This window comes from Canis lupus, chromosome X, assembly GCF_003254725.2.
Source record: "Canis lupus dingo isolate Sandy chromosome X, ASM325472v2, whole genome shotgun sequence".
NCBI lineage: Eukaryota > Metazoa > Chordata > Mammalia > Carnivora > Canidae > Canis > Canis lupus.
The window spans coordinates 118,953,389-118,977,768 of record NC_064281.1 but is presented as its reverse complement, the minus strand read 5'-3'; the positions used below and the strand labels follow the sequence as shown (position 1 = coordinate 118,977,768).

At 40.5% G+C, this 24,380-nt stretch overlaps 1 long non-coding RNA gene and 1 pseudogene across 4 annotated transcripts in view; both read right to left on the bottom strand.

Moving 5' to 3' along the window:
* The window catches only part of LOC112668440 (uncharacterized), a 269,115-nt gene that overhangs the window by 178,408 nt on the left and 66,327 nt on the right, over nt 1-24,380 (bottom strand). The window lies entirely within an intron of this gene.
* Nucleotides 21,320-21,473, bottom strand: LOC112668613 (U2 spliceosomal RNA; annotated as a pseudogene).

Genomic DNA, 24,380 nt, shown 5'->3' with positions numbered 1-24,380 from the left:
TTAGACATGATGTTCAGAAAGACCACCAAAGAACCAGGTATAGATGTGCAGCAGGAGCTTGCGAATCAGACTTGGAGCTCAGAAGAAATGTCAGAGCTGGAGAGAGATCTGGAAGTTGTTCATATAGATGACTCGCAAGAGCAAAACCTCGGGATCAGATTAATTTTTACTAGGAAAGGAGAGGACAGGACCAGGTTCAAAGCCTGGAGGTGTCAGGAGTGGAAGTGGAAGAGCCCCTAGTGAGGAAGCAGAGGAAGAAGGTACAACAACAAGGAAACAAAATAAGGAACAAGGCCCCGGGGCAGAAAGGCATGGCGAAACCTTATCCCACATTCCTACTGTATTTCCACATTAATTCCAAGCTGAGCATGACCTCAGTAATAGCGGCAGGCCTGTAAGAAAGCGTCTCAGTCTTGGTTGTCAGGCTCCCTCTGTCCCTCATTCCTCCCCTCCCTCCCTCACTCACTGGGCCTGCACCCCCCTCCCCAGTACCTACTGTAAGCCCCACCTACTACGTCCTGCCCGCCCTGCTCTGTTCTGCACAGACTGAGACAAAATCTCTGCCCTCCTGAAAAATCACAGCTTAACGAGGAAGACAGACCTAGAAAAAGAATGACCACACAGTGTTAACATCTCAGCAACAGCTTATGTATCATGGGCCCCACACTACGGGAGGCACTAGAAATGCAAACATAAACAAGTGGCTCCTGCCCACCAGAGCTCAGACTATAGCTTGGAAACCAGACGGAATCAGAATGTATCCAGAGATGAATTAACAATAAATGTACACATTGTATGAAAGCGCCGAGCAGGAAGCGAAGCTAGTAAGGAAGCCCTGTGAGATGGGGACTGTTCCTGTGCCCGTTTTACATACGAGGAAATGGAGTACAGGGAGGTGAGTTGACTGGCCCAAGGCCCTATGGCTGTGAGTGGCAGAGCTAGTTTAGTGGCCGGTATGTGAGACTCAGGAGTTCTGGTTTTATCCCCTCAGTCACATTACCTGAAGGCCTCTTCCAAGACTCCCTATTCTCATTCCACTGTGCCACCCCGGTTGAACCCCTAGAGGCCCAGCGCAGGGGCTCAGTGAGCACTTGCCAAATGAATAAATGAGCTATGCCACTTCAGAGGGCTGTTGGAAAGGTTCGCTGAGGGAAGTAAGTATTAGGCTCATTAAAAGTCACTGTGTATGTAGGGTGGCAGGTAGGGATCGCTGCTGTGTGAGCCACTATTACCCAAAAGAGAAGACACATCCAACAAGTGTGTTGGCTAGTGACTGGCATCAAGGAGCTCTGAAGTCAGGGGGCTGGGCCTCAGGCACCGGGGCTGGGAGGACAAGTGGCAAGAACCAGGCAAAGTCCCAACCCTACAGGGCTTGTGCTCTGAATACAGGGGTTCAGGGACTCAGATCTAGTCACTTAAACTGTTAGCACTGACAGCGGCCACCCCAATCAAGCTGCCAGCTTGAGGTTCTAGAAAGCTCTCTGAAGATGAAGGTGGAGGAAAAACAGGAGGAGAAAGCAGAGAGGGTGAGGAGGAGGGTTGGGGAGGAGAAGGAAGGCAGGAGGGGAAAGGAGAAGGGTGGCAGCTAACACTTACCAAGTGCTGTCTGTGGGCCAGGTGCTGGGCTGAGTGCATTCCAGGCAGTCAGGTACCCCTCACAACCATCCTGTGAGGCCGAGATGCTAATATGAGCTTCCTCACTTTGTAGAGGTTCCCCCGAGACAGTAAGTACCTTACTTGCCATCACAGAGCCGGGCTGTGAACTCAGGCAGCCTGGCCCCCCGACCCCCACCCCGGCATGGCTCTAATGCCCTATATACATCACTGGGGCCCAGGGTCTTACACTGACACAGGCTGAGCTTGCTAGGGACAGGGGGCTCTACACTCCTATTCCCGCATCTGCCCGGGCCCTGCCTGCAGGTAGCAGTGGCCCCAGCTGATGGCAGTACAGGAGACCAGTAAACACAGAGAGAACTAAGAATCTGTTCCAGATGACTCTCTTGGGGTTGCTGAAAGAAGGAGCTGGTGTGGGGAGGGGCGACAATTCTGTCTCCTCTTGTGAATCACTGAGTTTGCCTACCTCCCCCCGCCCCCGATCTGTAACAATGAAGATGTTACCAAGGCCTTACACAGCGCTCCTGCTGTACAGTTTACAAAGCCTTTTATATGCATTACTTGATTAATATGTCACTTTGGAAAAAACAATTTTTAAAAATCTGGTTCTTGATATTGGAGATTTTTCCCCAGAAGACTAAGTATTTCTCTCCACTTCAATCCACATATATTTCCCAGATGTCCTCTGGTCTTCCTGGAATTTCTACTAAGAATTTCAGCTATCCCAACAAGAATGTTCAGACATCACAGTTTCTACCAACATATGGAGCCCAGATCCCCTGGCTCCAAACTCATTTCCCTTTCAACCACAGCTGGGCCCAATACTTCCAGAGGCATGGTAGAAGGAAAACAGGCTCCCCTAGTTCAATTCCTCTACCCTACTCAGACCCCTACAGCTGGACCCACCCACTGATCCTTTCACCTAGAGGGTCAGGCCCAACTCAGTTCCCAGACCAACCCATCCATAGGCACAGGTTTCATGCTCAGCCTCAGCCCCAGGCTGGGGGATTAAGAACAGGTTGCCCTCCCAGACCTGGTACCCCCAGAACAGCTGCCTGAGAGGGTGTGGTGCTCCCAGACCAGAACTCTTCCCAAGCCCACCTCTCAGAATGACCCAGTCTTAACAGCTGACCTTCTGCCTTGATTCTCACCCCTAAGTCCTATGTGTTATCCCACCTACAACCTCAGCCTCCTTTCAAACTGAGCCCTGGCCCAAATGAGATACTATCTTACATGTGTCTTCCCCCAACATCTGGCACAGAAGATGGTCCTGACTGTTGGGTGGATGAGCCCCTCTGCCCTGCCTTGTTCTTATCCAACCTTCTCTCTGGAATGGCACTCTAGCCCAGTGACTGGGGTTTGGACACTATGGACAGGTCTTCTAGATGATGACTGCCAACTGGCTGACTATCCAAGCAGTAGCCACATACCTACTCCTTAGCTATGTTATCTTGAGCAGGTTGCTTAGCTCCTTCATCTCTTAATTTCCTCATATGTAAAGTGAGAAATAGCATTGTGACCTCGCAGGATTGCTGTGAAGATTAAAAGAGTGAATCTATTTTAAGGGCTTAGCACACTGTCTATGTAAGTATCTGCTCTTGCCATTGCTATTGATCTATGGACTCAACACTGGACTCAGTGTTGGCTATTTCCCAGAATGTCATTGTGCACCAATCTCCTCACCCACTAGCCTGTCTCTGCCTGTAACAAGGCCATTAACCCAAGCATGTGTCCTGGTCAGTGGCCATATCTAGTACCAGGGCTCCATTTCTGCCCCACCCCCCCAACCACACACCTGGCTGGCTCCTGCCATTGAGCCCATCATTCCAGGTGTACAAGTGCCACATTAGAAGGGACATCCACTTCTAACAAACAACCTAAGTTTGAGTAATCAGGCTGTTCTCTCTTGGGCTGGGCAGTCTCTGGAGGGAGCAGAGGTGAGAGAAAGAACCAGTATGGTTCAGGGAATCCGCAGACTTGGAGGGGAAAAGCAGAGGCAGAAAGAGCTGGGTCATGTCTCTGGGAACTAGGTGTGGTTAGCCAACCTTCCAAAGGCCGGAAAGACAACTTCCCCTGATGGTAGAGCCACCCTGGGAAGAGTTTGCAAAGAGAACAGGAAGGCAGCTGAGCTGTATGCTTCGTAGGGGGCAGGGGTTCTACCAAAGCAGCTCCTGACACAATCAAAACAAAATCCCAGCATCTGAGAGACTTGGGGGTACAGTATAAGAACACCACCCTAGCTAGCAAAAGCACTGTTTGCTGCTCAGATCCCCAGAGGAGCTGGTACTGCAGGCTGCTAACCCCAGGGGATATCTGACACAAGGGCACCCACAGAGCTCATTTAGCCCAATGCCCTTCTTCTATAGGTAAGCAAACTGAAGGCTTGTTCTGCCCTCTGCCTGGCTCTTTCAATGGAATTGGCCCATTTGCACCCCAGGGCATGAGCAGGACATCACAACTAGCCTCAAAGAATACCTGAACTCAGCAGCAGGCCCCAAGCATTTCTCTGGTCTGTCTCACAACTACACCCCCCACCTGCAGTTACCACCTGAATGCCTGCTGCGTTTAATCCCTCAGTTGGGGCAGTGCACTTGAACTTCTTGGTTTGTGCACTTGGGCTGCTCCTCAGGTCCTTTCACTGACTGTGCTGCCTCAGGCAGTGTCTGTAAAGAGAACCTTTCCTTCAGCCCCAGCCCAGCCAGCCTCCTCCCCTGCCTCCCCCACCAGGCACACAGCTTCCAGGTCATGGGATTTAGGCACTGCGGCCCAGAAAAGGAATAATAATAGTAACACAAGCTCCTTGGCAGAAGGTGAGATGTTTTTAACTTTCAAAATAAAGAACAGAACCCTGGTACAAATTTCAGTTTCAGCTCTGCCTAGCTACATGATCCTGAGGAAATGATTCAACCTCCATGAACTTCAGTTTCCTCATCCATAAAATGTAGACTAAATGGGATATTGTACCTCGGTGCCTGGTGATTAGGAAGAGCTCACTAAATTGTAGCTAATATTAGTAGTAGTAACGGATAATGTAATAACCTCTACATCTTTGCCATCTATCAAGCTGGTGCCCAGAGCACTTGCTCAGTAAGTGCTAAGTGAAAAAGATGTTTCTTTACTTGATCGGCACACCCACCAGTTGAAGCAGGTAGAGAAGATATCAGTCTCCCCAGAGGTGGAGATCTGAGGCTGGGGGGCTAAGTGACTTATCCCAAGTCACAGTGAGTAGCAGAGCCTGGACTGGAAACTTTTGTTTCCTGACTTCCTGTTTGGTATTTACCATTTTATGTCACCTGATAAAATTTAGGACCAGAAAGGAGTTTAGAGATTATCTAGCATCATCTCATCATTTCAAAAATTGAAACGTGAGGCTAGAGAGACCAAGGGCATTTCACAAAGCCAAAGAGTTAGTCAGCTGGGCAGTAGACTCCCAGCTTAGTGCTCTATCGATAACCCAAAAGCTTATCTCTTAACAATCATCCCACTGTTCCTGGTTCAGCAAACATGGTCATCCTAAGCTCAAAGCTACCACAGCTTTCCAGAAAAACATCCAAGTGGTAAGTACCAGATCCATTCCTTGTGGAGGGTGCACTTCCTATGTGATTTGGAAGAATGCATCGACGTGATGCCCAGTGACCATCCAGAGTGCACCAACAGTCCCAAATTTGGTGTGTGGAGTACCATCTTTGAAGTGGACCCTACAGTATTTCTGGAATGTCAAGCATGAGATCTGAGAAACACCCCACTTGGCAGTTCCTTCTAAAGCAACAGACAGTTAAATGAGGCCCAAGAAGCACAGGATATTGTTGTTTACATGCAGCCCTTTATCCCATGGCTATGGGAAATGGAGCCAAGTCTCACAACCTCTTTCCTCACCAGATACACTTTGCAAAACAGAGAAGGATAGCATTGCTGCTTGGTCTGCTGTTCTTTCTTGATGTCAGCTTCGTTTGAAAATGAAAAATGATGTCCTCAGACTTTAAGCTCCAACACTGAGGAGATGTATTAGGTTGTTGCACTTGCAGTTAATCTGAGGACGCAAAAGTTAAATGAGCATCGTGTTTGCCTCAAATGAAGAACATCACGGGGAGGGGACAGAGGTGAGTAACTCATTTGTCAATGTAACTAAAAAGGGATCTCCAATACTTCTAATTTAAAAGGTTTCGAAATTCGAAGGGTTTCTGATGAAACAGGAGGGGGATGTTTTCTATAGAAGAAAATCAACACCTTGGATTCTAATAGCACTCTTTTTTTCCCCTTGAAACTATCACCAAAACACATTTGTTATCCACCCCTGTGCTGTTGGGCAATGGTGGCTGTAGAAGTATGTGATTGATGGAAGAGGCCTGTCTCCATGCCCACGGTGTGCCCTGGCCAAGCACACAAATCAGGAGTACCTTGCCCTACTCCCTCAAGCATAGGCAAGCTAATGCCAGGATCCACATGCTCAATAAATTCCATGCTTCTTGGTTCCCTCTGCTCTGGATATAAATAGCCACAGCAAGTTTTAGACAAGTGGTCTGTCTTAGTTAGCATGCTTGCTTGGGTCTTGGCAGTAAAGGAGGATGGCCTTTTTGATAACACCATCTTTGTGGCTGATATCCAAAAATGATAACATCTCACAGTTGGTTTTACTCTTACAGAATTCACCTAACATTTACTACAGGCTAGGTTTGGAGCTCAGTGTTAGATGCAAAGAGAAGAATAAAGGAGGAAGCAATCAATTCTGTTTTGTGCAGGAGGCCTTGGGCTTGATATTATTTGAGCTGGTCCTAGAGGACATGAATGGTGCTTCAGCAGGCATGGGGGTGGGGATGAAGTACTAATGAGAGAGAAGATGTAAGAAGGAAAGAAGCTGGCTAATGGCTCATGCACTCATTTGCTTAAACAGTTGGAATCACTGGATTGTAAATGGTTGGGGCTGTTTTCTCAATGTGAATGAGTATATTCATGGAACACACACTTGTTATTAAAATGATAGGATGGTTGTTTGCAAAAGGCTGCATGGAGTAGAAAGCAATGGACTCCCATAACTATGTTAGCACTCATTTATAAGACTTCTGAAGCTTCTAATAAACAAGAATTTGGTCTGTGTCTAATTGGGTTTTAATAGCTCAGACAAAATTAAGAACTAGAGGAATTTGATATGGCTTTTTTTTCATTCAAACTTTATATCAGTCTAATATCCTTAGAAGCTATAAATTATAACTTATCCTCATAAGACTATATGCAAAGCTCATAAGCAAAGTAAAATAATCAGATATTGTTAGTTTTATTAGATAACAAATAACATATTGCAATCACGGCCCTACATCTGGTCAATAATGGCATAGGAAAAGTCTTCATTACTTTCCAGCCTATTGATGAGACATTTTATGAAAATAAGTTTTCTTCTGTACTGTTAGAATGTATGTTGGCAAAGGTGCATTTTATATCTATATCACAGATGGTGACTTCCTGTCTATGTTATTAACTGGGGAAGCACCCAAATCTGATAATCAATTATTCTTCATTGTTTGAAATTCTCAAAGGTCTTCTAGGGTTCAGGAGGAATCTCTTGTTGTTAAGTTCCAATGTCCTGAAATATATATACCTAGAATTTTTAGGTGTTTTTACTTTTTAATGAAATTAGTTACTTCAGTTCTTATTAAAACTGTGAAATTACAAACTGGCCCTCTCTCCAGAACCCAAACCTGGACATGTCACAGAATCCAGAGATAGATGGTTCTATCAAAATGGCATAAAAACAGTGAGGAAAGCTCTAAGAAAACAAAAGGTGGGTGGGTCATAACACTGAGTAAAATAGAAATTGGGGAAAGATAGCCCCAAAAAGAAGGATTCTAGAATAATGGACAGGGGTTAAGGTGGGAATTTTTTTCAAATGTGCTCCTTTTTCTCTCCTTATTATTGCCCTGAGACGACTATTTTCTGTCCCTTTGCCATTGGGAGACAGATAAGTGGTAGATTAGTGCCCACCAGGGGGGGCAGGGTAACTTTAGGGTGGAGCTCAGGGCTGGCTGGGCTAATGGGTGCTAGATAATAGGTGCATGTAGATTGGTGGGCCCCTTAGGGTCTTTTTCTGCTTGCATCCACACATCAGTACCCTGAAAGCTAGAGAACTACAATTGGGAGAGGCTTCTCTTGAATGAAAGCAATGCCAAGGCTGAGTTTCCATTTGTAACACTAGACTTCTTTCTGGAGGCATATCTTCCCCCATCAAAGTCATTGTGGATCACCAGCCAAGGCTCAAGGTTTAGTTTCTCTCCATAGTTACACATTACAATCGAAGGTACCCATTATAACACTAGCAGAATAGGCGCTCACAAGGAAACACAGCTAATGGGTATTCACTGGAAAGCATGGTGGAACAGTTGAGAATTCGCAGCTGAAACTAGGAGGGGCTGTACACTCTCCAATAGCGAGGGAGTGCAAGGGGGCTGTAGCAAGAAGGACTGAAGGCTGGTGGAATTTAGCCCCTGGGAACTCTCAAAGCTGACCTGCCAAGGCTCCCTTCTAGGACAAAATCCCATGTTAAGGACAAATTGGCAATAGCAAAATCAAAATTAAGCAGGATAGTTTCTTCTGCTTCTGATATGGCTGAGTAAATGCCTATTGATCTTGATCCTCTTGTACACAGGGACTCTAAAGTCTGGGGAAAAAACTAAAAAACAGCAATATGAAGAGACCAGAGAGTGAAAAAAAGCAAGTATATTTTGAAGGGGAGTGGCACAAAGTGATTACCCATTTTTATAGCTTTGAGAGTGAAGGCAAACTAAAGCTGCCAAATAGCTAAGACCCCAAGAGTAAGACAGCAATAGCAAACTCACAATCTATCTGGTATGAAGAACTATAGGCACAGCTCAGGATAACCACAGCCACTGGAAACTAAGGCGGGATCCTGGAAAGGAGAGAGCTAGAGCCAGGGAGCCCCAATTTCTGTATATAGACTCTATCTCAATCTCAGATGATTCCTGAATCACACATACATGGGACAGACTTTGGCTGAAAATCAAAGCCCTGAACTAAGATTTCAACTACCACCTAAGAGGCAAAGTTCAGAGTTTAAATCTAACCATGTTAGCTATCCACCAAAACAATGAAGTCAATATTTTCCAGAGGAATAAATCAGAATCTATAATCTCTATTCAAAATATCCAGGATATAATCCAAAGTTATTCAACTTATGATGAATCAGAAAACTTTGATCCAATTTGATTTTGAGCAAATCAACAGAGAACAAACCTGAGATGACCCAGAGGCTGGAATTAGCAAATGAGAATTTTAAAGTGATTGTTAATAACTTTACTCAAGAAAGTAAAAGAAGATATGCTTATAATGGATGAAAAGATAGAAAATCACAGCAGAGAAATAGGAACCATTAAAAAAAGAGCCAATTAAAAATTTCAGAATTGAAAAATAACCTGAAATTAAAAGAAAATCACTGGATAGGTTCAACAGTAGAATGGAAATGAAAGAAGAAAAGTTTCAGTAAACTCAAGATAGAACAATATAAATATCCAATGTGAAGAAGAACAGAGAAAAATATATTAGGAAACAAAAATATGAACAGAGCCTCAGGGACAGATGGGACAATATTCAAAGGTCTAACATACATGAAATTAAAGTTCTAGAGGGAGAGGTGGCAGAGAATGGGATAGAAAAAACACTGAATGTGCAATAGCTTAAACTCCCCCAAATTTGGAGAAAGACATGAATTTAAAGATGCAAGAAGCTTAGCAAACCCCAAAAGGACAGAAAACAAAACTCTGAAAATATCACAAACTGCTGAAAACCAAACATAATTAGAAGATCGAAAAAGCAGCTAGAGAAAAAAAAAACACTTTATATACAAAGGGGAAAAGAGTTTCAAATATGGCTGACATGAGAAACAATGGAAGCCAAAGATAAAAGACCAACATCGTTAAAGTGATGAAGAAAAAGCCAACCCAGAATTCTATACTCAGTAAATATATTCTTCAAGAATGAAGGCAGTTTAAAGAAAGGCATTTTCAAATAAATTGTAAGTAAAAAACGTAGTTGCCAGCAGACCTAAGCTAAAGGTGCTTTAGAGTACTTTAAAGACCAAGAAATGCTAAAGGTGTAGGAAAACAGCTCCACCACATAGTGCCCCAATGATATTTTTGTCACCACATGGACCACTTAGTCAGGACTTGACCACAATCTGACCTGTGCCTTCAGAGAACACCTTCAACTCTTCCCGGAGCAAGGGAAATAAGCTGGCTGGCAAGGGACTATCACAAAACTGTTCTCTCCATCTCCTAAAATGTCAGTTGATCAACTTGCCCCCCCTCCCTTAGGGTAAATAGCTGCATGCTATAAAAATGTCTGTTGTAGTTTAGACTTGACTCCTCAATGGCAGAGCAACCCATTGTGCCACCTATCATCTGGACTTTCTGGTTCAGTGTCATTCTGTGGGAATGTTAATGCTATGCTGATCTTACTGTTGCTGTCTAATCAACTGAATTGATTTGGGCTTGTCTCCTTACCAGCTGAATCTAAAAAAGTGTGAGAAGCCAGCCTAGCAGTTGCAGTAGTGATCCTATTGGCTTCATTAGCCATAGCACTACTGCCTAGATACTACTTGACCTCTTACCAAAAGAAAGATCTTCATCAGGCTGAAGGGAAATGAACCCAATGAGAATGAGATACTCATTTAAAAAATAAAGGTCTTAAGGACAGCACAGGATGAGATGAGCACTGGATGTTATGCTATATGTTGGCAAATTGAATTTAAAAAAAAATTTAAATACATACACACATACATACATACATGCAGGCTTGAGGGGCACCTGGATAGATAGCTCAGTTGGTTGAGCAACCAACCGACTCTTGATCTCACAGTCATGAGTTCAAGCCCCACATTGGGCACCACACTGAGTGTGGAGCCTACTTAAAAAAAAGGCAAGATACTCAATAAAAAAATAAAGGTTGGCTTGGTCAGTAGAATATGCAACTCTTGATTTCAGAGTTGTGAATTTGAGCCATATGTTGGGTGTAGAGACTAAAAATAGAATTAAAAAAAATAAAAGCAAAAGTAATAAATATCTTGGTAAATATAAAAAATGAATTTTGTTCCTCTTAATTTCTTAAAATATGTGATACTTTTTAAAGCATAAATGATGTTGTCAGCTTGTAGGCTTTATATGTAGATGTAATACATATGACAAATTCTGAAAAATGGACAGAGAGGGGTTAAACTGACCTCTAATTTTGCAAGGTTTCTACTTTTCATATGAAGTGTTATAATATTATCTATACTTAGACTGTGAAAAGTTAGAAATACATGTAATAATCTGGAGAGCACATACTAAAGACTACTGTAAAGAGGTAACATCTAAGAAGCCAATAACTCATGTCATGCAGAAAATTTGGGAGTAAAATGCTTAAAAATAGAGTATGTTTGGTTGTCCTGAACTTGATGTAGGCAAACACTAAACTCCCTTGGCTTATCTTGGTTGATAAAAGCAATAAATGACAAAAAAAAATTTTTTTCAAAGGAAATAAATACATGAATATGAGAACACAATGTTGTAAAGGTGTCAATGACCCCCAATCTAATGTGTAATTCAATGCCATTCCAATTAAAATTCTAGCATTGCGTTTTAAATTTTTTTCCTTTGAAATAATTATAGACTTACAGGAGGTTGCAAAATAGTTCATAGAGTCATTGACTGCTTCCCCCAGCAATCCCCCATAGTGACATCTTACTGATTATAGTAAAATACTGCTAAATAGACTACAGCTTATTCAGCTGATACCAGTTTTCATAATACTCACATGTGTGTGAGAGGGGTATATGCAATTTTATCATATGTAGAGAGACTCATGCAATCATAATCAAGATAAAACACTGTTGCATCACCACAAAGGCACTCCCAGATGCTTCTCATTTTTTTTTAAGATTTCACTTAATTATTCATGAGAGACAGAGAGAGAGAGGCAGAGACATAGGCAGAGGGAGAAGCAGGCTCCCTGCAGGGAGCCCGATGTGGTACTTGATCCTGGGATTCCAGGATCACGCCCTGAGCCAAAGGCAGATGCTCAACCACTGAGCCACCCAGGAGTCCCATTGCTTCTTTTTTATAGTCACACCCACCTGTCACTCCTGCCCCTGTCTACTGGCAGCCACTAATCTATCTTCCATCTGTATGTTTTGTCATTTCAAGAACCTTATGTAATTAGAATCATACATTGTTTACCATTTGAGATTGGCTTTTCCACCCTAAGCATCAAGTCCTTAATATCCATCCATGATTTTATGCATACCGGAAATTCAATCTTTTTATGGTTGAGTAGTATTCCATGATATAGATATGCCAGAGTTTATTAGCCATTGAAAGACACTTGGGTTGTTTCCCGTTGGGGTTATTATGAATAAAGCTACTATGAACATCTGTCTACACATTTTTATATGACGTCAGTTTTCATTTATTTGGGATAAATGCCCATGAGTACAACAGCAAGGTCATATAATAATTGCATTTTGCATTTTATAAGAACTAATCATATTCTTTCCAGAATGACTATTCCATTTTACATTCTCATGAATGATGTATGCAAATTCGAGTTTCTCCATATCCTCACCAGCATTTGATGTTTTCAGTATATTGTTTTTATCCTACCATTCTAAAAGCTATGTAGTGATATCTTGTTGTGGTTTTAATTTGCATTTCCTGATACCTAATGATGTTGAATATATTTTCAACATCATTGTTTCAACCTCAGTGTTTATTTGCTATCTGTGGATCTTCTTCAATGAACTGTCTCTTCATATATTTTGCACATTTTCTAATTGGATTATTTGGTTTTTCCTGTTGAGTATTGAAAGCTCTTTATATATCATAGATACTGGTTCTTTGCTGGATATGTAGTTTGCAAATATTTTCTCCCAGTCTGTAGATTGTCTGTTATTCTCTTAGCATGATATTTCACAGAGCAGAAGTTTCAGATTTTTAATTTTTAAAAAAGTTTAAATTTGATGAGTTACAATTTATAAATATTTTCTTTTGTAGATGATGCCTTTAGTCTTGAGACTAAGAATTGTTCACAAAGCCCCAGATCTGGACATTTCTTTCCTATGCTTTCCTTTAAAAGTTTTGTATCTTACATTTTACAATTATATCTGTGAACCATTTTGATCAAGTTTGTTTTATAATATATTCTGAATAAAATGGTCAAAGGACAAAAATACACAATTTAATTCTTCACAGGAAAAAACACAACTACTAAACCAGTATGGAAAATTCAGTCTGACTAGTAATAAAGAATGCAAAATTGTAACAATAATGAAAGTTATATTTTTAACTATTAAATTAGTAAAAATTCAAGTAATTTGCCCTGTAAAATTTCCTACACTCTAGGTTTAGTCAATTGCATTGTTATGGTGTTTTAAAATGTAGGTTTTATTATTACTCAGGTATAGTGAGATCAGAAGACAACCGCCATTGAAAATATATTTTGTTACAGTTTCCAAGAAGGGGACATACCATATCATGCAGGGCCACACAGGGAAGCACCAGAGTTAGTCAAGAGGCAAAAGGAGAGGAAAGCATGGGCAAAAGCCTTTATGGTGGTTTTCTGAGAGAAGGAACAGCAGAAACAGGGCAAACAAACAGCACAGCAGGTTTAGGAATATGTTTAGGACTGGATAGTTTGAATAATTTTGATAGGCTCTAGGCTGTAGGGGTGGCCCCTAGTTGTCTAGTACCTAGCCCTGGGGTGATTTAGGGCATAGGGATAGTGTCCTGGGCTGTAGAAGCCTGATAAAAAGAAAAAGAGTGGGGTATGGACTCAGGATTAGTTGGTTTGCATATCAAAGATGTGCTGCAGGTAAATTGTTTATCTCTAAAATTAGCTAATTCTAGGAAGGACAGTCCCTCCCTGGGTCCATAAGGGCCCCAAATGTCAAAGTGTCATAAATACAGAGAACAAAAAACATCATTAAATACATAGTGTTGTGGGAGTTTTGATATTGGAGTGATTAGTATGTCTCTGTAGTTACTATATCCTGAGTTTTCCCAAAGGCAATAAATACAGAACTCAATCTCTCATAACGGTGGGATATTTCCTCTCTAGGCAGTCCATTTGCAGAATGTGCTGGTCCCAATGTACCCAAAGACAGTGTTTTTAAAGGAAAAGAAAACCAACTCACAACATTATTTGAGCAAACTATAGGAATGCAAGGTCAAGCATACCAAAAGTGAGCTTTCCTTATTCTTCCCAAAGTCTCCAAGGCACCATCTGCTTTTGGTCTATGATGCATAGCCCCATCTCCTGATTGGAAAGATTCTGGATTAAGTCCTGAACTTCATGGAATCGAGGTTCCCACCATTAGACTCTTAGATTTAGCAATACTATTCCTTCCCTTTATTCTGGTGTTCAAGTTCTTTTTTTTTTTTAATTTATTTATGATAGTCACAGAGAGAGAGAGAGAGAGGCAGAGACATAGGCAGAGGGAGAAGCAGGCTCCATGCACCGGAAGCCTGATGTGGGATTCGATCCTGGGTCTCCAGGATCGCGCCCTAGGCCAAAGGCAGGCGCCAAACCGCTGCGCCACCCAGGGATCCCTCTGGTGTTCAAGTTCTTGCACAGTATGTGTCTTGTTGAAATTCCTAGTTGCAGGGAACTTGCTACATGCTGGGCAATGAGAGAAACTGGGTATAAACATCATTTTATTTAAAAGATATTGAGAACATATTATGAGCAACTGCATGCCAACAAATTAGGCAATCTACAAGAAATGGATGCATTCCTAGAAATGTAAAAACTACCAAAACTGAAACAGGAAGAAATAGAAAACATGAACAGACCCATAACCAGGAGGAAATTGAAGCATTAGTCAAAAATCCCCCAACAAATACGAATCCAGGGCCGGATAGCTTCCCAGGGGAATTCTATCAAACATTTAAAGAAGAATTAATACCCATTCCTCTGAAGCTATTTCAAAAAATAGAAATGGAAGGAAAACTTCCAAACTCTTTCTATGAGGCCAGCATTACCCTGATCCCACAACCAAAGACACCACCAAAAAGGAAAATTATAGACCAATATTCCTGATGAATATGGATGCCAAAATTTTCACCAAGATACTAGCCAATAGGATACAATAGTACACATAAAAGGATTATTCACTACAACGAAGCAGGATTTATTCCTGGGCTGCAAGGGTGGTTCAACACCTACAAGTCAATGTGATACACTACATTAATAATAATAATGATAAAGGACAAGAACCATGTGATCCTCTCAGATGCAGAAAAAGCATTTGACAAAGTATAGCATCCTTTCTTGATTAAAACTCTTCATACTGTAGGAATAGAGGGAACATACCTCAATATCATAAAGGCCATATATGAAAAGCCCACAGCAAATATCATTCTCAATGGGGAAAAACTAAGAGCTTTTCCCCCAAGGACAGGAACACACATAACAGGGATATCCATTCCCACCACCCACTATTGTTCAAAATAGTACTAAAAGTCCTAGCCTCAGCAATCAGACAACAACAACAACAAAAAATTAAAAGCATCCATATTGGTGAAGAAGTCAAACTCTCACTCTTTCCAGATGACATGATATTCTATATGGAAAATCCAAAAGACTCCACTCTGAAATTGCTAGAACTCATACAGGAGTCAAACTCCCACTCTTTGCAGGTGTCATGATACTCTATGTGGAAAATTCAAAAGACTCTCCCCCCAAATTGCTAGAACCCATACAGAAATTCAGACAAGTGGCAGGATATAAAATCAATGCATGGAAATCAGCTGCATTTCTATAGACTAACAATGAAACAGAAGAAAGAGAAATTAAGGAGTCAATCCCATTTACATTGCACCCAAAACCATAAGATACCTAGGAATAAACCTTAAAGAGGCAAAGGATCTATACTCAGAAAACTATAGGACATTCATGAAAGAAACTGAGGAAGACAAAAAGAAATGGAAAAACATTCCATCCTCATGGATTGGAAGAACAAATATTGTTAAAATGTCTATGCTAGGGGATGCCTGGGTGGCTCAGTTAGTTAAGCATCTGCCTTCAGTTCAGGTCACGATCCCAGGGTCCTGGTATCAAGCCCCACATTGGGGCATCAGGCTCTCTGCTTGCTGGGAAGTCTGCTTTGGCCTCTTCCTTGGCCTCTTCCTTGGCTTGTGCGCTCTCTCTCTCTCTCTCTTTCTCAAATAAATAAATAAATAAATAAATAAATAAATAAATAAAATCTTTTTAAAAAGTCTATGCTACTTAGAGCAATCTATACATTCAATGCAATCCCTATTAAAATACCATCAACACTTTTCACAGAGCTGGAATGAATAATTCTAAAATTTGTACAGAACCAGAAATACCCCAAACAGCCAAAGAAATGTTGAAAAAGAAAACCAAAGCTGGTAGTATCACAATGCCTGACTTCAAGCTATATTACAAAGCTGCAATCATTAAGACAATATGGTATTGGCACAAAAACATAGATCAATGGAACTGAATTGAGAACCCAGAAATGGACCCTCAACTCTATGGTCAACTAATCTTCATCAAAGTAAGAAAGAATATCCAATGGAAAAAAGTCTCTTCAATAAATGGTGTTGAGAAAATTGGACAGCCACATGCAGAAGAATGAAACTGGACCATTTTCTCACACCATATACAAAAATAGACTCAAAATGGATGAAAGAGCTAAATGTGAGACAGGAATCCACCAAAATCCTAGAGAAGAACACAGGCAGCAACCTCTGTGACCTCAGTCACAGCAACTTCTTGCTAGACACATCTCTGAAGGCAAGGGGAATAAAGGCAAAAATGAACTATTGGGACTTCATCAAGATAAGCTTTTGCACAGCAAACAGTCAACAAAGCCAAAAGGCAACTGACAAAATGGGAGAAGAGATTTACAAATGCCTTATCAGAGATAAAGGTCTAGTATCCAAAACCTACAAAGAACTTATCAAACTCAACACCCAAAGAGCAAATAACTCAATCAAGAAATGAGCAGAAGACATGAACAGACATTTCTCCAAAGAAGACATACAAATGGCCAACAGACCCATGAAAAAAAGCTCAACATCACTCAGCATCAGGGAAATACAAATCAAATCCACAATGAGATACCACCTCACCCCAGTCAGAATGGCTAAAATAAACAAGTCAGGAAACAACAGATGTTGGTGAGGATGCAGAGACAGGGGTGGGAATGCAAGCTGGTATAGCCACTCTGGAAAACAGTATGGAGGTTCCTCAAAAAGTTGAAAATAGAGCTACCCTACAACCCAGCAATTTCCCTACTAGATATTTACCCCAAAGATACAAATTTAGTGATCCAAAGGGGTATCTGCACCCCAATGTTTATAGCAGCAATGTCCCCAATAGCCAAACTATGGAAAGAGCCCATTGACAGATGAATGGATAAAGGATAAACACACAGACACACGCACGCACACACACACACACACACACACACACAATGCAATATTGCTCAGCTATCAAAAATGAAGCCTTGCCATTTTCAACAATATGGATAAAACTAAAAGGTATTATGTTAAGTGAAATAAGTCAATCAGAGAAAGAATCATCATATGATATCACTCCTGTGAAATTTAAGAAACAAAATAGAGGTGTATAGGGGAAGGGAGGGAAAAATAAAATAAGATGAAATCAGAGAGGGAGACAAACCATAAGAGACTCTTAATCATAGGAAACAACCTGAGGTTTGCTGGAAGAGAGAGGGTGGGAGTATGGGGTAACTGGGTGATGGGCATTAAGGAAGGCACATGATGTGATGAGCACTGGGTGTTATATAACACTGATGAATCACTGAACTCTACCTCTGAAACTAATGAAACATACATTGTATGTTCATTAACTGAATTTAAATTAAATAAACAAATAATAAAAAACAAAGAATGATTCATTTTCTCATTGGTTTTCTACTCTCCAAAAAAAAAGCAAATAATCTCTGCATAAAAAAAAACATGAAAATAGAGTAAAAGGACAATTGATAAACTGGGAGAAAATATTTGTAGCACAAATCACAAAACGCTAGTTTCCTAAAATATGAAGAACACTCAAATATTGAGGAACAAAGGACCAAAAACTGGTTAAAGGGGGGGGTAGAGGCATGAACAGACAGTTCACAAATTATCTACCCATCTACCTACATATCCCTTACCACATGAAAAGATGCTTCAGCTCATTCAAAATTAGAGAAATACAAATGAAAACAATGCCAAGGTACTATTTCTGACCTATCAGATTGATGAAAATGTAAAAGAATGAAAACACATTTTACTTGTGAGATTGCAGAGAAATAGGCACTCTCAAACATTACTGGTGGGAATGCACATTACTGGCACAATTCTCATGGAGGAGAATTTGTCATTGGCTAACAAAACTAACATGCACTTACCTTTGACCCAGCAATCCTACTTCTAAGAATTAACACAAAGATACACCTCTGACAACACAAAAATACATATGTACCAGGTTTTTTTTATTGCAGCATTGTTTGTTATTTCAAAATATTGAAAGAACCCTGATGTCCATACATAGGAGACTATTTGAACAAGCTATGATATATCCACACAATGGAGTTCTAAGGCATAAAAGAATAAGGAAGATCTCTACGAACTGACACGGAGTGATTTCCAAGATATACTTTTAAGTGAGAAAAAGCAAATTGTAAAAGAGTTTCTATAGTATTTTCTCCTTCATGTAGGAAAGAATGGCATATAAAAAATGTGCATGCATCTGCTCATTTGTGCAGAAAGAAATACAGGAATGATAAAGCAGAAATGAATGAGCTTGCTTACCTATAGGAGGTGGGCCGGAAGAGGGTGAAAAGAAGTGAAGGCACTATACATGAGGGTTGATCAAATATGTGAATATATTGTAGATAATGAGTGTCAGCTTTCTTACTGTTGGAGAGGAGTTAAAAATAAGTAAAGGAGAAAGGTCAGAGCGCGGCCTGTGCTGTTAGGTTGTAATTTGAGGTATCAGTATCAACTCACAGTGTTTAAGGTAGATGGAAAGATGCAGAAATTAGTGGGCAAAAGTATAATGATAAATAGAATGTTTACATAGTCTCAAGGTATCTCTCCAAAAGATTCCTTTTTTTTTTAAAGTAAACTATACACCCAACGTGGGGCTCTAACTCCCAACTCCGAGATCAAGAGTTGCATGCTCTACTGACAGGTCAGCCAGGTAACTTGAGGATGGAGACACCTAGCAGACACCCCCTTAACCAAATAATCAATGTTAATGTTACCAATAATGAGACACATAGATAGCATGAACCTTTAGATATGATGCACTGGGAGCAAACATTCTTCTGTGGTGCTCTTGCCAGAAAAGCATAAACTCAGCCTAGTGATATGAAAACATCAGGTAAATCAAAATTGATGGACAATCTACAAAATAACTAAGGAGTACTTTTTAAAAAGTGTCAAGGGCACGAAAGACAAAGGAAGACTGGGGAATGGCCCCAGATGGAGTGGAATGGCGGATTAGATCCCCCAAAAGAAAAAGGACATTAGGACCACTGGCAAAATTTGAATAAGGTCTGTAAGTTAGTTAATCATATTGTATCAATTTTAATTTCCTTGTTTTGAAGTTTTACTATGATTATGTAAGGTGTTAACATTTGGTGAAGCTGGATGAAGTGAATTCTATGTACTATTTTTGCAACATTTTTACAAGTCTAAAATTATTTCAAAATAAAATCTTTTTTAAAGTTTCTGCCTGAACTAACACCAAATTCATTAAGGGATCCTCAGGTTATCTTTTATGGGGAAGGTCAAAAACTGGATTGCAGCTTAGAAGTTCCAAAGACCCTAAGATATGGCTCCTTCTGGATTCCATACCAAGGTTGGTGAAAGAGGGTAGCTAACTACCAAGTAAGGGCAAGGGGGCCTTCCAATTTCTGGATGAGACTGAAGGGGAAAATTATACCCACAAGCAACTAATGAATCCTCTTTTTAATTTTTTAATCCTATTTTTAAAAAGATTTTATTTATTTATTCATGAGACACACAGAAAGAGAGGCAGAGACATAGGCAGAGGGAGAAGCATGCTCCTCACGGGGATCCCAATGTGGGACTCAATCCCAGGACCTTGGGACCATGACCCAAGCCAAAGGCAGACACTCAACCACTGAGCCACCTGGTGCCCCTGATTCTTCTTTTTATGACTGAAGAGAAGCTACATAAAAGACCCAAACTAATGTAAAGAATTAGTCCAAAAGATAAAAGGGGCTTCAGCTATCCAAGATAACACAATGGGAATTGAAATTTAAGCCATACAATTTTCTAGTTAGACAAAGTTTAGATACTGACTTTCCCTTCCCAGAGGTAAGACCATGTGCAGTGGCAAGAAATTGGACAGAATCAAAAAGGACCCCCCCAAAGTGGAAATTCTACATAAGTTCTACATAAGAGCCCTAAGAAGAACAGAGAGGTCTCTCTCCTACTCAGCCCATTCTCCAACTAGGAAGGGACAGAAAAAATGAGGAAAGAAGAAAAGTTTTGAAAACTGTTCATTGGTTTCTAATCTGCTGATCCCTTATAGACCACTCATTTCTTGTTACAGGGAAATCCCTTTCCCTCTAACTTTACAATCTGCCACCTTAAGTTTAGGATCCTTCACTTACCATCTAAGGCTCTCCATAGCATGGTCCTACCTTTTTTTTCCAGTCATGTATTTATTTTGAATGCACAGAGCTTAATGGTAAATTCATGGATGTTAACTAAACTCACTATGGTAATTATTTCACACTATATACACATATCAAATCACCATGTTGTGTACCTTAAACTAATACAGTGCTATATGTCAATTATATCTCAATAAAACTGGAGGAAGGAAGGAAGGAAGACAGGCAAGCAGGCTGGTTTTGGACCCCAACAGAGATGGTTCTCTCATCTCTGAGCAGGTGACCAAGTTACTTAATTGTTGTAAACCTTAGTCTCCTTACTTGTATAGTAGGGATGATACTGCCTATAACTAATGAGATTGCTGTGGGTGGCAATAAAACAAGAGAATGCATGCAAAGCACTTAACACTATGCATGGCACAGAATAATGACTCAACACATGGGGACTATTACTAGCCCTAAATAGATCCTATGATTTCTCACCTTGTTACATTTACTTCAGCTATCCTTTCCTCCTGAAATGCCTCTACCTATATAAATTCTATCATTTAAGGCCAGTCCCCAAGGCCACCTTCTCAAGAACTCTTCCCTTTTATTCCACCAGGATATATTCTATCCCTGCTTCAAAACTCCAGTTCATTTGAACTCCTCCCTTGGTACCTCCTTTACACTGATAAGCATACCTGAACAGTGCCCAGAGCTGAGCCTGCACTGAGCAGGTGCTTTGTGACTATTAACTGAGTTAAATCCACAGGGTGCCCAAATGTGACATGATTTCCTAGAATTTTTAGTAAGAACCCCAAGTACCTGAGCAACAACTCAATTAATTCCAGATGCCAGAGTTTCTGCTAACAACCTGAACTCAATGTTAAAAACACATGACCAAGAGCTGAATCAGGAGTGAGAAAGCATAGAGTAGTGGGGCATAACTCTGCTGGAAGTTGCTGCTGCTGATAGTGTTGGTCTCCAAGATGTGCATGGTGATACATGGGTTTTCAGGGCCTGCTACTGTCATTTTTCTGTTCTGTCCAGCAACTTTTCTTTGGAATTTTCAACAAAATAATTAATAAGGAAATTGTTCACAGGAAAGTATCTTAAACATACACACATGCTTTTTAGATGGGTGTAAATGATGACATTTGCCTACAAGAAGGGTATACTACACTTGGTCTTAGCCAAAAGGCCAAGAAGTGATGTAAGAAAGGGGTATAAATGAATAACTCTGATTCCCCTCTCAGCCCTGGTGCCTCTTGCTCTACCTCCAAACACCAATAAATAATGTCAAAGGAAAGAGAATTGTATAACACTACCTACCCACGCAACTCTTCCCTAAAAGGCAAACGTGTCTTTAGACTCAAGACTAAAGTTTTAGGGTTTGGATGCCAACAGGTGTGCATAATTACCCATACTGTTTTAGTGGGCACTTGCTGCACAGTCACAGAAAAGCAAAAAGAACTGCCTCACTGAAGAGAGGTTTTCAACAGCTCTGTGGAGATGTATTGACAAATTCCAGACAAAATGTAACTCTTGGACGCCTGAGTGGCTCAGTGGTTGAGCATCTGCCTTTGGCTTAGGGTGTGATCCTGGAGTTCTGGGATCGATTCCCACATCGGGCTCCCTGCATGGAGCCTGCTTCTTCCTCTGCTTGTGTCTCTGCCTCTCTATGTCTCTCATGAATAAATAAAAAATCTTTAAAAAATGTAACTCTTGTGGATTATTTTCCCTTCTTATTCCTGACTTGGGAATGTTTACTGGCAGGCAAACATATAACTTTCCATCATTAATGACTCAGGGGGAGTTTGAGGGTCATGGAAAATCAAGTAAATGATCAAATGGAGTCAAAATAAGCAGGTTGCCTTTCATATTTTGGTAGTGAAATGAATAATGCTCAATGATCTTTGAGTCATCCAAAGTCGAACTTAACATGGGAAACATGGTCCACTGCAGTGCAAAATACTGACACACATTACAAGGTCCCCAAAACAGGAGAGAAAAGCTATTTTCTTGAATGGAAGAAATCATAGCTTCGTGTTCCAGCCTTAAAACCCTCCCTCTCTTTTTCTCTTCCTTCCCGGCACAGATATCTAATGAATACCTACCACATAAGGGGCCTTGTAATAAGTACTCCTGGGAATAGAGAAATAAATATTGTGTCTTCAGGTAGTTGGTAAGCTTAACAGAAAAGACAAGACTAACAAAACCAGAAACAAGTTTCTACAAAATAACATGCAGACTCCAGACACTGGCTTCCTTTCTGGAGAGGCCACCAAAGTAAGTGTGTGTTGATATATTTGATAAATTAAAGGAACATTTGTGAAAGGCCTCTGGGAAAGTCCACCCATTTATACTTACTGTATGTATTATTTCACTGGACTTGTTCAAGAAAGACTTTGTGTGATAAACTTTTTGAGGCCTTGAATGCCTGAGAATATTTCAAACTTATATTTAAAGGATATCTAGCTGGGTATAAAATTCTACATTCCAAGCTTTGTTTCCGCTAAATACTTCGAAAATTAGCACTTCATTGTCTTCCTGTATTTTGAGTACTGGGACTTCAATAGGATTTTATTCCTTTGTAAATGATATGCTTTTTCTTGTTGAGAAGTCTTCTATTCATCTGATATTTTTAAATTTTAATACAACGTGTCTAGTAGGATTTTTCTTATATATCCTGTTGGGCAAATTCTGAATCCTTTTAAACTGAGGTCATCCATATTTTACTAAGACTGGGAAATTCTTGGTATTTATTTCTTCAAATACTTAGCTCTCTTCCACTTATGTTTTTTCTCTCTCCTTGGACTCTTATTATACTGACTTAACACTTCCCTTTCTATCCTTTGTATCTCTAAAACTAAAAAATATATTTTCCAACTATTTCTCCCTTCCTGATGTCTTCTGGGAAAGCTATTCAATCTGGTCATTCGCTCATTAATTCATCTTTTTAATCTGTATTCATGTTGTTATTAACCTCACCCCCCAATCAAGTTATTTACTTCAACTAATATTTTTCATAGCTTATATTTCTGAATGCTTCTTAGTAACTATTTATGCCTGCTTCATGTTACCAATATGAACTCTTCAGTGATATTCTAGTTTATTTTCAATTATTTTTCTGACTAGTTCATTAATTCTGCTTTGTCTGGCACGGTCTGTTGTCTTTCTTTTGGAATAGTTACACTCCTCATAAGGCATGTTATTTAAGAGGACCAATGCTCAGTAATTTCTAAGGTTACAATAGCAGTTTTTTGATTGAGCAGACCACCTGGGTTGTAACTTTCTCAGACTAATTATAGAAACTTGACTCTTACTCTATTTGGTTTAGGTTGTATATTCACTCTTCCAAAGGTTTATTCACCCATGAAAGAAAAAACTTGCAATTAAGATAAGGTATCACCAATTGGTAGCTACTGCCATGATTGTACAGCTTGAAGTATAAGTATCAGTTCTGTGTGTGGTTACTTTAAACAGACAACATAACAATGTATTGCCAGACATTGCTGCTTAAACTTGATAATACAATGTTTTAAAAAGTGCTAAACAGGGGATCCCTGGGTGGCTTGGTGGTTTGGCACCTGCCTTTGGCTCAGGGTGCGCGATCCTGGAGTCCCAGGATCGAGTCCCGCGTTGGGCTCCCGGCATGGAGCCTGCTTCTCCCTCTGCCTGTGTCTCTGCCTCTCTCTCTCTCTCTCTCTATCAGAAATAAATAAATCTTAAAAAAGTGCTAAACAGAGCAACATCATTATGTTTAGAGATGGCACACAGAGAAAACGATGTAATAAAATAAATGTCATCTTGGTATTTTTTCATTATGACTTTTTCACATCATGCTTAATATGTTAAGGATTCTCTAAGAATTCTGCAGAGGCAGTGTGGTTCATCCAAAGTGGTCTGCTTTTTACCTATGACAGCCACCAGTAATCACTAGTGGTAATATAGGGACAGAAATTTGGACTCTCTTTGGGCATGGCTAATCTAAGTAAAATAGATGTGGGGTGAAAACAGCACTTGCCTGAGAATTGGTAGACCTATGTTCCAACCACAACTCTGTCACATAATAGCTGTATGATCTTGGACACATGACCTAACTCTCTGGGCTTCAATT